The 16,906-nt window shown below is 39.2% G+C and overlaps 1 protein-coding gene across 1 annotated transcript in view; it reads right to left on the bottom strand.

Moving 5' to 3' along the window:
• The window catches only part of LOC136866520 (multidrug resistance protein homolog 49), a 165,118-nt gene extending 158,246 nt beyond the window's left edge, over nt 1-6,872 (bottom strand). The window contains exon 1 of the mRNA XM_067143566.2: nt 6,707-6,872. The gene's annotated coding sequence lies outside the window, so the exon portion shown is untranslated. The remainder of the gene's footprint in view (nt 1-6,706) is intronic.
• Between the last annotated feature and the right edge of the window lie 10,034 nt (nt 6,873-16,906).

Here is a 16,906-nt window from a genome sequence, read left to right as displayed (position 1 = left end):
GCGGTTTTATCCGCGAATATCCACGAAGTTAGTGTCTTGGCGGATGGAAACTTTATGGCAGTGCGGATAATTTTGTGATAATTTAGAAATAATTAAGTTTATTGATTTTCACTCAGGTATACTCTTATTTATGCTTGTGGTTAGGCGACCCTTGACAGTGGTATGGGAGATTGGTGATATATAAAGAACCTCGAGACCATAAAACCGTAAATCTGACCTAAGTCTAACTGGTTCCTGCAGCAGTTTATGGAAGGAAGGAACAGATGTCAATACATGGTTGGGAAAATATATGTTCGCCATACTGGGGAACCATGGAATTAAAGGTAGATTATTAAAATCAATCAAAGGCATTTATGTTGACAATTGGGATTCAGTGAGAATTGATGGTAGAATGAGTTCTTGGTTCAGGGTACTTACGGGGGTTAGACAAGGCTGTAATCTTTCACCTTTGCTGTTCATAGTTTACATGGATCATCTGCTGAAAAGTATAAAATGGCAGGGAGGGATTCAGTTAGGTGGAAATGTAGTAAGCAGTCTGGCCTATGCTGACGATTGTGCTGAAAGCCTGCAGTCTAATATCTTGGAATTTGAAAATAGGTGCAATGGGTATGGTATGAAAATTAGCCTTTCGATGACTAAATTGATGTTAGTAGGAAAGAAATTCAGCAGAATTGAATGTCAGCTTGGTAATACAAAGCTAGAACAGGTCGATAATTTCAAGTATTTAGGTTGTGTGTTCTCTCAGGATGGTAATATAGTAAGTGAGATTGAATCAAGGTGTAGTAAAGCTAATGCAGTGAGCTCGCAGTTGCGATCAACAGTATTCTGTAAGAAGGAAGTCAGCTCGCGCACGAAACTATATTTACATCGGTCTGTTTTCAGACCAACTTTGCTTTACGGGAGCGAAAGCTGGGTGGACTCAGGATATCTTATTCATAAGTGAGAAGTAACAGACATGAAAGTAGCGAGAATGATTGCTGATACAAACAGGTGGGAACAATAGCAGGAGGCTACTCGGAATGAGGAGATAAAGTTTAATTTAGGAATGAACTCGATGGATGAAGCTGCACGCATAAACCGGCTTCGGCGGTGGGGTCATATGTGGCGAATGGAGGAGGATAGGTTACCTACGAGAATAATGGACTCTGTTATGGAGGGTAAGAGAAGTAGGAGACCAAGACGACGATGGTTAGACTCAGTTTCTAACGATTTAAAGATAAGAGGTATAGAACTAAATGAGGCCACAGCACTAGTTGCAAATAGAGGATTGTGGCGACGTTTAGTAAATTCTCAAAGGCTTGCAGACTGAACGCTGAAAGGCATAAGTCTTTAATGATAATGTATGTATGTATGCATGTAAAACATTGAATATATTACTACGAGACACATGCCAACCATGTATACCTGACGTCATAGAAGGGGGAAGGGGAGAGAGAGAGAGAATTAATATCCAAATCATTGTAACTGTTTTTAAACTCAGCAGTTGGAAACTTATCTTTATTTGCACCATAAAACATGATCGCCAACATGCATTTTGTTAAACATGACTACAATACCATGAAAACCGGTGTGTGTTGTTGACCACTAAATTGGTACAACCATCGATACTGTCTTACGCATGTCCGTTTGTCATGTTTTCAAACTGCGAAGGTTTGACAGTTGGAAGACGTGGGCAGTCGATATGCTATGTTAGAATTGAAATGTTGTGAAATTTTCTTGTAAATACGTAAATGAGTGCGGTGTAATTCATTTAGAGTGCATAGAAAATGAAAAGGAGTATTACAAGCGTGATTTTCCATGGGGGGCCAAAAATGGGCAATTAGGTATATTTTCAACAGTAAATATACAAGAAATCAAACGTCTAGTGTGTTATTTTACAATGTAATTACTTTAACCTAGTGTTTCAGGACCGCTATCTTAAATTGTGACAGTGGTTCGTATGGAAATCGTAACTACTAATGTTTCAAGTTTTCATGCTTAGGACTATCACTATCTTTGCATGAATTCCTTGTGCTTCGATATTATTTTAGAGGATTATATGTGAGATTTATTTGCTTTAAAACGCTGTTACCCTGTTTTATATCCAGTACTATCTGCGCACTTTTTAGCGATAGATTTGCGTACGGGTTTGAGGAGTAAGGAGGGAGCGCTTCCGGTTCCATTAGTACTGCCAACTGAATGGAAATGAAATCTGGAATGAATCGATAATATGATCGATCGATATGAATTTTCTAAATCTTTGTTATTTTAAGCCAACAACTGTGTCTAACAGACATTATATAACATTTCTCGATGCGAATCTTATTCCTAGAGTGAATTCTATAGTTTGGCTTTGCTGTGTAAATAACAACAGTACTAGAACGTAAAGAGTACGCCAGACGTCGCACAGCGATGCATAAGCGATTCATAGTTTGTGTTTCAAAGATTGCCAGTACAAATCTCGAAGATTGCCGAGGTCGACCGCTTCAGCACTAGGGTGTAAATCTATCGCTAAAAAGTGCGCAGATAGTACTTACTTTAGCATGTTGATACTTGTGTGACGTCATGAAAAAATATGGCTGCCTTTCTTTAGAGTAGGCTTGTTAACCATGAGATGTGTGACGTATGGCTAACATATTGCCTTAGCTTCACTTCGAATTGATTATTCCATAGAAACTGAAAAAAACCATGATTGTCGCATTTACCTTTTTTGGACCTGGTAAAATTCGTCCAATATGTTTACCACAAATTCCTGAACGCGTTCTGGCAACGGTCAACATTTTTATCAGAACCACAAAGGCTAACTAGAAAGACAGTTCAGGCGTTGTTCTGTTTTTCAAGGTTGGGAGATCGAATTCAGTTCCAGACAGTTGGTATCCACGAGTGCTTGAACGCAAAATATGTGCGTCAACGATTCGTTACTGAACTTCTTTTTGGTAGGAAATGGAGTCAATTACGCGTTCACGGGACATTTTTATCATGTAGCATTGCAATAAAACTCCGGATGTTAGTGTGTGGGTTATTTATTCATGCATCGTAAAATTATTATTACAGTAAAAACTAAAACGGTCATGGCTACTATTCCGATCACATCTTCCGAATAAGGGTAATATGAGACACACACGGATTTTTTTAATTAGTTGCTTTACGTCGCACCGACACAGATAGGTCTTATGGCGACGATGGGACAGGAAAAGCCTAGGAATGGGAAGAAAGCGGCCTTGGCCCTAAGGTACAACCCCAGCATTTTCCTGGTGTGAAAATGGGAAACCTCGGAAAACCACCTTCAGGGCTTCCGACAGTGGGGTTCGAACCCATTATCTCCCGGATGCGCGCTCCTAACCGCACGGACAGTACGCCCAGTACACACGAAAATGACGTGGCAGTCATCAAAACTCACGTGTTCCAAATTTAAACAGCCCAAAATATATTTTACAATGAACCAACAAAGCTGAACGTACCCCCAACCAGTGTATCATTATTATTATCATTATTATTGATTCGTTATGCCCAAATAACGAGCGCGTTTGAACTTGTTTAGCAAAATGTTTCTTCTTCTCCTCCCAGTATCGCTCGATTCGTTCAATGTGTTCCTTTCTGCATTCTGTCCGTCTTATATATTTTGACATAAATAGGCCCTATGTCTTATGGTTGGGGGTCATCCGAAAATTTGTGTAACGTGACGGGACAAAATGTGGGACGGAAGTGTAACCATAGCAACCAAACAGGCAGTGAAGTAAGGTGTGGATGGTTAGACAATGTTACCTAGCAACCGCGCAGGCTATGTCTTATGGCTGGTTGCTATCTAAAATTAGCAGCCGTTGATGGATGGCCATGACCGGAAGATATATTTATGATGATTTGATTTTCGCAAAGAGAAAAGTGGTTTCTTTTTCTTTTAGGTTTCTCTGCAAATTTATATTTGGTTACTATGATTCTGAATTGGTTTCAGGACTGCAGTGTTTATGTCTATTGTTATTATTATTATTATTATTATTATTATTATTGGAAAAACACCGCTTAAGCGAACGGCGCTTAACCAAAATACTCAAAGGAAAAATTACTTTGCGAATGTACCTCCACTTACGACATCAAACTGACAGAGCTGCCTGCCTTTCTCACCGCAGTAAATCTGCCTTACATGCCCTCAGTGTTACGTTCCACGAACCGGGCGAGTTGGCCGTGCGCGTAGAGGCGCGCGGCTGTGAGCTTGCACCCGGGAGATAGTAGGTTCGAATCCCACTATCGGCAGCCCTAAAGATGGTTTTCCGTGGTTTCCCATTTTCACACCAGGCAAATGCTGGGGCTGTACCTTAATTAAGGCCAAGGCCGCTTTCTTCCAACTCCTAGGCCTTTCCTATCCCATCGTCGCCATAAGACCTACCTGTGTCGGTGCGACGTAAAGCCCCTAGAAAAAAAAAAAAACGTTCCACGAGATCGGTTGATGTACCTACGTTAAATGAAAGTTTTAAAGTCCCTACTTGACCCTGTTGTCTACCTACCCTGGACAGCTTTTTTTTTTTTTTTTCAAGAACTCTGGAAATCGGTGTACGGTAGAATTAAACGCGAAAATATTGATGTGTTTGCCTGTTTAGTCAATTCTGTGGTGGTGTGTGTAGCGATACATTAATTCTGTGTTTTTTAAAAGGAGGTGTTGTATATACAGTAAAATGTTAACGAAAAGAGAGCGATGATTATATTTTTGTGTGCAAGATAAATCTTAAGTACGGTATTCTATATTTGTTATATTACAGTTTAAATCATATTTTACCCAAATTAACACTGCACTACGTCATAGTTCCTTTCATAACCAGAAATAGCGCCCATGTATTAACCGAAAACACTTCTTCGGAATAGCTCCACCGCCTTTATTTCTCGCATGGGCTAGATAAGATTTGTTACTGTCGTTGACCTGTCTCAATCCCATCTTTGACGATATGACAGTGACTTGAGGTATGAGCTATACTAGAAATGCCATTCTTTATGCAGTGAGTCCCTGTTATGAACGGTGGGAAAATGTCGCTATCGGGTCGGTTGGTGCGTCCATTTCCGTAGGTGTAGCAGACTGGTAAGTAATAGTAACTTCTGACTTGGTGAGGAAAGCAACGGGAAACTACGTCACTCATTTCCCTAGTACGCTTCTTCAGTGACACCTATGCCATTTATGACAGCTGACCATGGAGCTGTTGAGAAATACTGTAATATAGTACTTGGGATGAATACCCAACATACCCCTCCTTTATATAACCAGGAGTTCGTTTTGTATTACTAAGTTCAAGGAACTGTGCAGACAGAAATGGATTTCACCTTACTGTCGAAACCAGGAAATTCTATTCCACAGCAAATTTATCGCCGGTGAGATTTGATAACGAAAATTCCAAACTTTCTTTTTTCTCCAAGATCCAGCACATCTGGAGGCTAAAAAAAACATGACAGCAACAAACCGGCTGGTTTCGCAACGCTGTGCGGCGCAGAGCCCTAGTCACTTGTTGAGGAGGGCAAGATCTAACGCTGACCTCTGCGAAACAACAGCCGGCAGCCGCAACAAGCTATAGGCTGTGCAGGCGTCATGGAATTATCTGCCAACGCTTCCACAAAAAAACAGTCACACCACTTTCATAAACAATTTTCGCTTTTTCAGTTCTCTTCCTTCAATCATTTCACATTCAACAGCAACAACCAAAATACGTTACACTACCACATGAAGAAGCCATTACTTCAGTATATAATTACATCAAATACCCTGAGCTGAGTTCAGTAATACTGACGAGAAGGGTAAAATATCGGAACATCCAACTGAAGACCTTTCCGCAGCTTTCAATACTTGACCAAGTTTCTGTTGTCGGTTCACTTTCAAACTTTTGAAAAATTCCATCAGTAAATAGATTACGGTTTTGCCCAACAATTTTTTGTCCTTTATGTTAAAAGAATAAGCCATCAAAAAGATTGGCATTGAAATGTTTTGAAAATTTGTCCTTGAAGCACGAGGAATGACACACATGCTGGTACCATTTGGTTTCTGTAATAACTAAGGAATGAGACAAGAATGAGAATCTACGACCTTTTGGTGTTAGTACATTGTCAACGTGTATTGATACCCTAACCTTCCATGGTATCACATTTTTAATTGGTTTCCGTTTCAAAGTATTTCTCGACTAGGTCTTGGGATGTTCTTTGAAGAGGATTTCTTAAGTTATCCACCCTCAGAACAACGAAAACAATCTCTATAAAATGAAATATTACACAAAAGTGGCACACTTGACGGAGGATGGGATAGATGTTAGAAGATCACCTCTGAAATACTAAATAAGCACAGTTCACTCTAGAACTACAGTGTGATATTGCACACAGAATAGTGTATGACGAAGTCAGTTGCGATAGTCTAAATTCAGAGAGGAAATAAAAACATACTGAATCTGTTAACTCCCTTTTATAAGTCATCTGCCTTTAATTCGATGACATTAGATACGCCTATCAGGGGTAGCCTACTATTTCACACGGTTTCAGACTCAGTAAACCAGCCACTATGCGATAATAATCCTTTTCTGTGGCCTACTGATATATTTAGGCCAACTGCGAATTCAGATTAATCACATTTGAAACTTGCCACAATTTTTCTTTAGTTTCGTTTTAGGATGATATCAATTTATTAGATATTATTTGGATATTACGAATATACTACCATGCGTTGTTCTTATGAATAAATTTAAAAAAAGATATTGCCTACCTTATTGTTGAGGTATGTTCCGGGCGCGACGCAAGAATCGTAAGGTACCACCTGCACTGTGCACCAACCACTTTCACACACTTTACCACTCTACACCGTTCAGCGCTGGACTAAACCTCGCCTGCTTGCTCTGCAGGTTTTATCATGGCTCCCGCGCAACGGATAAGAAGCGCGCGTCATCAGGGAAATGCTCTCTCTCCTTCCCTCTCCTCCAGTTGCAGGAAGAAGAGTAAACTAATAATAATAGATACCTGTGCTCAAGCATGGTCCCTCCTATAGCTGGACTTCCCCATTCTCTTTGCCTGGCTCGCTAACCTTCCTATTATGTGACACATGTTTGGTAAATGGGAAACTGTACTGGTTCTTCACGGCGACCTAGACATGAAACACAAAGCAATGTCATCGAGTATTTGTTCAAAGGCATTCCCGACTCAGTGGTGGACATCTGCCTCAATCACTTCCGTTTCTCATGCTTCTTCCGTACTAAGTCACTGTGAACTGTTTAAATCAGCCACTACTGATCTGCATTTAGGGCAGTCGCCCAGGTGGCAGACTGTTGTTTTCCTAGCCTTTTCTTAACCCTCAAACACACGCGTATGGGGTGGAATCCACCCCAGGTCATTACATTTCCTAGTGAAATGTACATAAAACTTTTCTGTGCTCTCCCCGCTCTTGTACCTTTTCGGCTGGTCATTCTTATAATCATAATCCATCTTAAAATCTCAAATTAATACAGTGATTCATATTTTACAGTACAATGATATGTGGGGTGGAAAGCACCCCCACGCGTGTGTCTGCGTCCTAAGATCTGGCACGTGTGCTTGAGGGTTAAATGATAGCAAAGAAATTGGAAATTTATTGAACGTCTCCCTTGGTAAGTTATTCCAATCCCCAACTCCCCTTCCTATAAACGAATATTTGCCCCAATTCGTCCTCTTGAATTCCAACTTTATCTTCATATTGTGATCTTTTCTACGTTTAAAGACACCACTCAAACGTATCCGTCGACTGATGTCCTCCCACGCCATCTCTCCACTGACAGCTCGTCTCCTTTCTCCCAGGTCTATGGAGCAAATCTTGGCTTTGCTGGCGAGACGTAGTGTTTGTAGTGTGCTGTGCCTTTTAGTATGGGCTAGAGCAAGACATTCTACAATAATATCAGACCTTAATACAAAAAACAACATGGCCGACGCATCGGTTCAATGTAAACACGCCTGTGATATATTAACATAACCTTTCGATTATCGTATTGAATTGCTAAGCTGTCAATAATAATATTTAGATAAGCAATATGTGGATAATTCAAAATATAAATATTTTCTATGAACTAGTAGGGTAAAGGAAGTAGGTAATATAGGATTGCATTCTAAAATAACAATCTTAGAGGAATATTTTATGCATTTCAATTCAGTCAATTAATTAATCAATCACCAATGATCCGAATTTAGGGCTGTCGTCCATGTGGCAGATTACGTATCAATAGGGATGTATCACGCAAAACTTGTCGGCTAGGCAGCGTAATGGTAATACCCGGTATGCGCTTCCCGCTGCTCGATTGTTTTACATGAGACTCATATGGAGTATTCCTAAATCTGCGATCATCGAAACGAAACTTTTGCTTTAAATGCATTAAAATGGAGTTACCATATTCTGCTAATGTTTTCAACAAGACGGGAAATGGTATAGGTGCAATGACGATTGCGGATTTGGAAACAGAATTGAAGAAAACGGGCTAAAAAATATCCGGAAAAATGCAAGAGTTGATTGAATGGTACCAGTAAGGAATAAATGCAGCAACTCCTTCTTTTAGCGTTTTTGTTAAGATTGAATTCTTAAAGTACAAATAGCATTTTGAAAACATTCCTAATACGGTATTTTTTCTTTACTTTGCCGGTTATAGGCGTACATAAGGCACGACATTGGTATGACAGCAGTGCTTGGGGCTATATCCAGTACAACTGAACTTCATTTCCGTGTAGCGCACGAGTTTCAGGATCTTGTTTCGGACCATAAGACAAATACATGTTTAAAAATTTCAAATTTGGAAGTAATGAGTTATTTCCTGTTCAGGAAGTCTGAAATTGATAGTGCTGCAGTGTCAAATTATAGGTCACTGTGTGATTCAGGGTACCGTACCGCACACGGTGTTATGGCTGTTTTCCCACTTCTATATCTTCTTAATCTCTGAGTTATTTCCAAGGTACCTGTGCTACACCATGCAAATATCGAAGGTACAGCGTTCTCTTTAAGTCTTCGTCTTTCGCCTAAAATTATTGAAATAGGTCATATTAACTTTTCAGAATGTACTACCTTATTATAAAATTATTTATTAATTAGTACTAATTGGCTTACTTACCAGTTTCAGTAATGACATAATCTTCAACTGCAAAATGTTTCGAGCAGACTTTGATATTAGGAGTCATATTTTTATTACGTAGGTCCTGCCTACGAATCGCATGCAACCACTTTTTACGGAAAGCATCTTGCTTAGGAAATTGATGGTATGAACTCGGTCGACCTTGATTTTGGGGTATTGGGACACAGCAATAGTCAGGCATCACAATTTTCTTGTCGTCTTTATTGTCGTAACGATATATTAAATCTTTAACTTCAGCATTTAACTAGGTAACTTCCATTAAAAACACATAGAAACAAATGACGATCGACAATCGCATACCAGGTACTACACGTGAGACATCTATCGGTAGTGTTTCAGTACATCCCTATTGTCTACCTAGCTTTTCTTAAGTGATTTCAAAGAAAAAAATATCTAATTGGTGTAGATCAACGAGCTAGAAAGAGGACTATAGAGTGGCTAACATGACTGCTACAGCGCTCTGGGTGGTGTCAAGGCGAAATAGCGACGCCATAGATTAAGCGCCGTCTATATAATTTCTTCCGCTTACGGTGCGTTACTTTTAAAGGATTAGATCGAATTAATTATGCTGTCAACGCGTGTGCCATGAAATTGCATAAATTGTAGAGGAAATACGAAGAATATAATATTTCAAATAAGATTTTTACTAAAGTAGACAGTTTTGGACGATTAGCACAATTACGTTGCCGTGTAGCACAATCCAGCACATGAACATTAGGCCTACTTGTATTTTCTTGTAAGATCTGACCAAATACCCAAACACGATAAACGGTATCCTGCCTGACTGAGTGGCCCAGACGGTAGAGCGCTGACTTTGAGCCCAAGTTGGCATATTTGGTAATTGAAGGTGCTCAGATACGTCACTGTTGTGTCAGTAGATTTCCCGGCCCGCAAGGGAACTCCGGCGGGATAAATCTCCGACACTTCAGTTTCTCTAAAAACCGCACTAAGTAGTTGGTAGGACGAAAAACCAATAACACTATTTAATATTACATTGTATCCTACAGTGCACGGCTGAAAGCAACGGAGAAACTGCACCCGTAACTAACTCCCAAGGACACGCGGCGCTCTCAGTATGAATTGCTGATGTACTGATGATATTCCAGAGGTAAAATAGTCTCCCATTCGATTCTGACTCAGTACAATGGTATTTGAAGGTGCTCAAATCCCTCAGCCTCGTGTCAGTACTTAGTAGGACGTACAACTAATAGTATTTTACGAAAACGAGAGCCGTGAAGTACAAGGTTTGAAATTTTTTTTTTTTTTTGCTAGGGGCTTTACGTCGCACCGACACAGATAGGTCTTATGGCGACGATGGGATAGGAAAGGCCTAGGAGTTGGAAGGAAGCGGCCGTGGCCTTAATTAAGGTACAGCCCCAGCATTTGCCTGGTGTGAAAATGGGAAACCACGGAAAACCATTTTCAGGGCTGCCGATAGTGGGATTCGAACCTACTATCTCCCGGATGCAAGCTCACAGCCGCGCGCCTCTACGCGCACGGCCAACTCGCCCGGTAGGTTTGAAATTAGCAATGGTGTAATATAGTATCTCTTAATAATAATAATAATAATAATAATAATAAGAAAAGAAGAAGAAACATTGTGCAAAATAAGTTCAAACGCGCTCCACAGCTGGGCACAACGAATCAAAAAAAAAAAAAAAATAATAATAATAATAATAATAATTTAAAAATGAGAATAAGAAGCTGTAGGATAAACAATTTGAAATAATTGTTGAAAAAGACAACAGTCCTTCGTGTGTTAATGATCTTAAAACATAAGTTAACATCTCCGGCAGGCAAATGGAAAACTGATATTCTGCGAGTCGGAGAGTGTGGAATATTAGAAGTTTGAATCGTTGTGTGCCACTTTTGCGTAATATTTCATTTTATAGAGGTTGTTTTCGTTCTGCACAAGGAGAATAACTTCAGAAATCCTCTTTTCAGAGCATCCCCAAGACCTGAGCGAGAAATACTAATATCTAATATCTAATATCTAATATCTAATATCTAATATCTAATATCTAATATCTAATATCTAATATCTAATATCTAATATCTAATATCTAATATCTAATATCTAATATCTAATATCTAATATCTAATGGAAGGTCAGGGTATCTCTCTCTACTAAAACCAAACTGTAGTAGATGCTTAAACTTATCACATGCCTAACCTAGTTATTACAAAAACCAAATGGTACCAGCATGAATTGTTTGTATAAGTTGTTTTACGTCGCACGGCATAGATGGGTCTAATGCCAACGATGGAATAGGAAAGGGCTAGGAGTGGGAAGGAGGCGTCTGTGGCCTTAATTAAGGTACAGCCCTAGCGTTTGCCTGGTGTGAAAATGGGTAACCACGGAAAACCATCTTCAGGGTTGCCGACGATGGGGTTCGAACCCACTATCTCCCGAATACTGGATACTGGCCCCACTTAAGCAACTACAGCTACTGAGCTTGGTAATAATAATAATAATAATAATAATAATAATAATAATAATAATAATAATAATAATAATAATAATAAAATATTTAAGCACTCTCAAGTACCACTGGAATGAGCAGGCATCGAATCCGCCTACTTGGGCTTAGAATGCCAACGCTCTACCGTCGGTGTCACGTTTTTAAAGGTTTTGTTGTCAGAAATAATAATAATAATAATAATAATAATAATAATAATAATAATAATAATAATAATAATAATAATAATAATAATAATGTCCGCCTCTATGGTGTAGTAGTTATGATTAGCTAGCACTCCCGGGGGCCCGAGTTCGATTTCCTGCTCTGCCAAGAAATTTGAAAAGTGATATGAGGATTAGAACGGGGCCTACTCAGCCTCGGGAGGTCAACTGAGTAGAGGGAGTTCGATTCCTTCCTCAGCCACCCTCGAGGTGGTTTTCTGTGGTTTCCCACTTCTTCTCCAGGCAAATGCCGGGACGCTGGCTTAAGTCCACCACCAATTCCTCCCCTCTTCCTTGCCTGTCCCTTCCAAACTTCCCATCCCTCCACAAGGTCCCTATTCAGCAAAGCCTTGCCGGGGTACTGCTTCTCATTCCGAGTTCAATTCTCAACCAAATGTCTCATGCTCCAGGACGCTGCCCATGAGGCGGTTGAAGTGGGATCCCTCGCTGAGTTCGGAGAGAAACCAACCTTAGAAGGTAAACGAATTAAATAAATAAATAAATAAATAAATAAATAAATAAATAAATAAATAAATAAATAAATAAATAAATAAATAAATAAATAAATAATAACGTCCACCTCTGTGGTGTAGTGGTTAGTGTGATTATCTGCAAACCCCGGAGGCCCGGGTTCGATTTTCGGCTCCGCCACGAAATTTGAAAAGTGGTACGAGGGCTGGAAGGGGGGTCCTCTCAACCTAAGGATGTCAACTGAGTAGAGGGGGTTTGATTCCCACCTCAGTCACCCTCGAGGTGGTTTTCCGTGGTTTCCCACTTCTTCTGCAGGCAAATGCCGGGATGCTGGCTTAAGTCCACCGCTTCCTTCCCTCTTCCTTGCCTGTCCCTTCCAGTCTTCCCATCCCTCCACAAGGTCCCTGTTCAGCATAGCCTTGCCGGGGGACTGGCTGTCCTTCCGAGTTGTATTCCCAACCAAATGTCTCACGTTCCAGGACGCTACCCATGAGGCGGTAGAAGTTCGCTAACTTCGCGGAGAAACCAACCTTAGAAGGTAAACGAAATAAATAAATAAATACATAAATAAATAAATAAATAAATAAATAAATAAATAAATAAATAAATAAATAAATAAATAAATAAATAAATAAATAAATAATAACGTCCACCTTTGTGGTGTAGTGGTTAGTGTGATTATCTGCAACCCCCGGAGGCTCGGGTTCGATTCCCGGCTCTGCCAGGAAATTTGAAAAGTGGTATGAGGGCTAGAAGGGGGGTCCTCTCAACCTAGGGATGTCAACTGAGTGGAGGGGGTTGGATTCCCACTTCAGCTATCCTCGAAGTGGTTTTTCGTGGTTTCCCACTTCTCCTCCAGGCAAATTCCGGGATGGCACCCAACTTACAGTAAGGCACGGCCTTCCTTCCCTCTTCCTTGTCTATCCCTTCCAATCTCTCATTCCCCCACAAGGCCCCTGTTCAGCATAGCATGTTGTGCCGCCTGTCGAGGTACTGGTCCTCCTTCCCAGTTGTATCCCCGACCCAATGTTTCACGCTCCGGAACACTGCCCTTGAGGTGGAAGAGGTGGGATCCCTCACTGAGTCCGAGGGAAAACTAACCCTGGATGGTAAACGGATTAAGAAAGAAAGAAGAAGAAGAAGAAGAAGAAGAACAATAATAATAGAAAAGATATCACAAAATTAGCAAACACTGTTTCAGTAAAATATGCATACCGTATAGAAAAATTTGAATTTCTCCTTGTGCCTTTATAATTTGGCACTGTTGAAATTTTATTACTAACATTACTATATGGCAGATATAATGACAACAATAAGAATCAAACAAATAAAAATAACAACACTGAGCTTTCTTTTGACATGACAGGGAAATCTCAAAGAATTACAAAAGGCGGATTGTCGGACAACATGAATATTGATTCTGTAATTCCTTGTATATTTAAATATGTGTTTCTTTTTTGATTGATATATGCCCTTTTGCACATTATCGATTCAGTTACGGTATATATTCTTCAGAGGGCTTATGAGTTTGACGTATCACTAGCAGCGATAAAACTACACACATTATATCCTCTTACTTGGTTGAAGGCCCATTCATTTCTATATTCTATTCGACCTTCAGGTAACTTTGTTCTCCTCGGGCCCGTGCAGTTCACGTTATGAGGCCTAAGGAGTTAACCATAACCTGACATCGTAATTCTTAACTCTTACTCTGTCAGTCAATTTTCAAGAATATGACGGAATTTACGTTATTACAAGGGCCCAGATTTTTAAGTAAGTTTTTTTTTTAATTTTTTTTTTTACATTTTGCTTTACGTCGCACAGGTATATCTTGTGGCGAGGATGGGATGGGAAAGGTCTAGGAGTGGGAAGAAAACGGCCATGGTCTTAATTAAGGCACAGCCCCAGAATTTGCCTGGTGTGAAAATGGGAAACCACGGAAAACCATCTTCAGGGCTGCCGACAGTGGGGTTCGAACCCACTATCTCCCGGATGGAAGCTCACAGCTTCGCGCCCCTAACCGCACGGCCAACTCACCAGGTTTTATATAATAAGAAAGTGCTAAATATGTACTTAACAGTGTAGTAAATATCAGTGAAATATTAATATTCATAAAATATTTAATTTTACTAAATTTACAAAAATGGTCGTATAATCCTTTTATTATGATTTATGATTATGATGAATGTATGCATGAAAACCTACAACCTGTTTTCCAGTTTTTGACCGTGTCAGGGATGGGTGAATGAATCATATATAGGCTATTAATACGATAGGGTCGCCACTCCCAAAGTGATTTATGAAGGACTGATAGATGCTATGAAATGATAATGGAGAGTGTTGCTGGAATGGAAGATGACAGGGAAAACCGGGGTACCCGGAGGAAAACTTGTCCCGCCTCCGCTTTGTCCAGCACAAATCTCACATGGAGTGACCGGGATTTGAACCGCGGTATTCAGCGGTGAGATGCCGACGCGCTGCAGTCTGAGCCACGGAGGCTCTTTTATGATTATGATATGAGACAATGTTTTAAATACCTCCATATTTTATGACAAAGTCATCGTAAATGCTTTAGATAATTTATATAGCCTCCTGTTTTCTAATTTTGACAGTATTAATACTAAAATTAAAGGCATGCTCGAAATACTTCAAATATTCAAAATAATGTTATGCACTGTAAATCGCGGAATATATTGCACAATGTACGTATTTTTATAGATAATTTCTTGTCCTCATGCCCTGAAAATGAAAAAATAAATGTTAGTAAATAACGTTAATATAGAATTTGTTTTTAAACCTTTTATGTAACGTTAGTACGGTTACTTTTTCGTCATGCGCAGTGTGTCACCAAGAACTCCATGGTTTCCATTATGATGTTTTGGCACTGATCCGACAAAATTCTCTTGTAGGCTGAGAAGGACCGTTCAACATCGCAGGAAGACACCGGTGCATGTTTTAAAAGATAAAACTAGCTGGGTGAAATAGCTTCCGATTGTTCACCACTAATGATCTTGCAAACAGGTAGAGTGCTTGAATAATTTGGATTTCGGTTTCAAAACTGCAAGGAGTTTGTTAGAAACTCTGACCAATGAAAGGCACCTAGCGACCCCAGATTTTGAGAAAGGATTAGTGCTGTTGTATGCAGCTGAGACAGTCGGACCTACTGAACTTCACAGCCAAAGGGCTAGAAATCCAAATTTTAAATTAATTTTAAAGCCGCTAGGAATTTAAATATATCATGTATGTGATGAAATTCGCCAGTTATTTTACTGTAGTTGATAATTAAACAAGCTGACATAAATTTTAATTTTTTGAAATAATTACCCAGATATGTACAAAAATGTTACATTCCTCACATAATATGTACAAATTTAATTAATTAATTAATTAATTGCACACTACAGGACTCAGTGTCCAATTACAGTGGCAGTTACATCATATAAACTACAATTAACATGGCGGTACTTATATCTAAACTATATTCTATAATTTTGTCTACTCTAATCACCTCTAATTTATTTATTTGCACTGTTTACGCCCACACTGGAGCACCAACATCAACCTTATACAATAAAATTTTCAAAAAATAAGTACATCAAAAAATAAGTTAATTTCTTAACACTTGATAATTCCTTCTCTCCCCAAAACTTCTTCACTCTAGACGAACTTCCAGCCCGTTCTTCTCCTGATATAACATACTGCTTACGTTTTGATGTTTTAAGTGATAGTTTTGTGTATTTGTTGTTTAGAATCTTCTTCTCTTCTATATTTTCAATTTGCTCTGTAGTAATTTTCGATTCATCCAAATCCATTTGTATTTCTTTAAACCAAGTGTTTTTTTGTTTTACTATTCCAAAAGAAATCAAAAAGCTGTTTTAGGAGTTTAAAATTTGGCAAACGGTATATGTCTCCCAAAAATGCAATCCTCCGTTTTCTCATCGTGTCACTAATTGATTCACTTTCCTTGTAAATTGGGTTAAAGTCTCCACTGGCCATCAACCTGATGTTTTTTACTAATAATTGTCCGGAGAATTCTTCTATCTACTTTCTGAAGTTTGTCTGTTATTGCTTCGGTATTTAGTTTGAATAATGTTTCATTTGCATGCGTTGCTTCTGGTTTGATGACGGAGTTATATGGCGAAATTTAGCAGTAATTGAAAGAGACTGTTTTTGTAACTCGGCCATGTAATTTGTTGTGCTTTTCTCAGTTTTAGAGTTCTATTATTTATGGATGCTTTTTCACTAGCATTCCAAGTAACAATTTCACCAAGGTATTTAAATTTATTTATAATTTTAATTTTCTGAGTATTATTTAATGTAATACCTTCGCTACTAATCTTCCTAGTCGCCATAAGACCTATCTGTGTCGGTGCGACGTAAAGCAAATAGCAATCTTCCTAGTTTCTCTACTTGAAATTTTGCTTCTTCTATACTATTTGCTAATAGCGCCAGATCATTAGCAAATGCAAGACAATTTAGTCGAATATTTCTTCCAGTCTTAACAGTCGGAGGACATACCTTACTCCATTCACGCATATTTTTTTTCCAGCACACAATTAAACATCAATGGGGATTATCCATCTCCCTGTCGAAGACCAGTATGAATTTCAAATGGTTCAGAGATTTCAATCCTGAACATAACTTTAGACTTTGTGTTTCTCAGAGTGAC

This window comes from Anabrus simplex, chromosome 3, assembly GCF_040414725.1.
Source record: "Anabrus simplex isolate iqAnaSimp1 chromosome 3, ASM4041472v1, whole genome shotgun sequence".
Classification (NCBI taxonomy): Eukaryota; Metazoa; Arthropoda; class Insecta; order Orthoptera; family Tettigoniidae; genus Anabrus; species Anabrus simplex.
The sequence above is the reverse complement of the archived record's forward strand: the minus strand, read 5'-3'. Positions and strand labels throughout refer to the sequence as shown.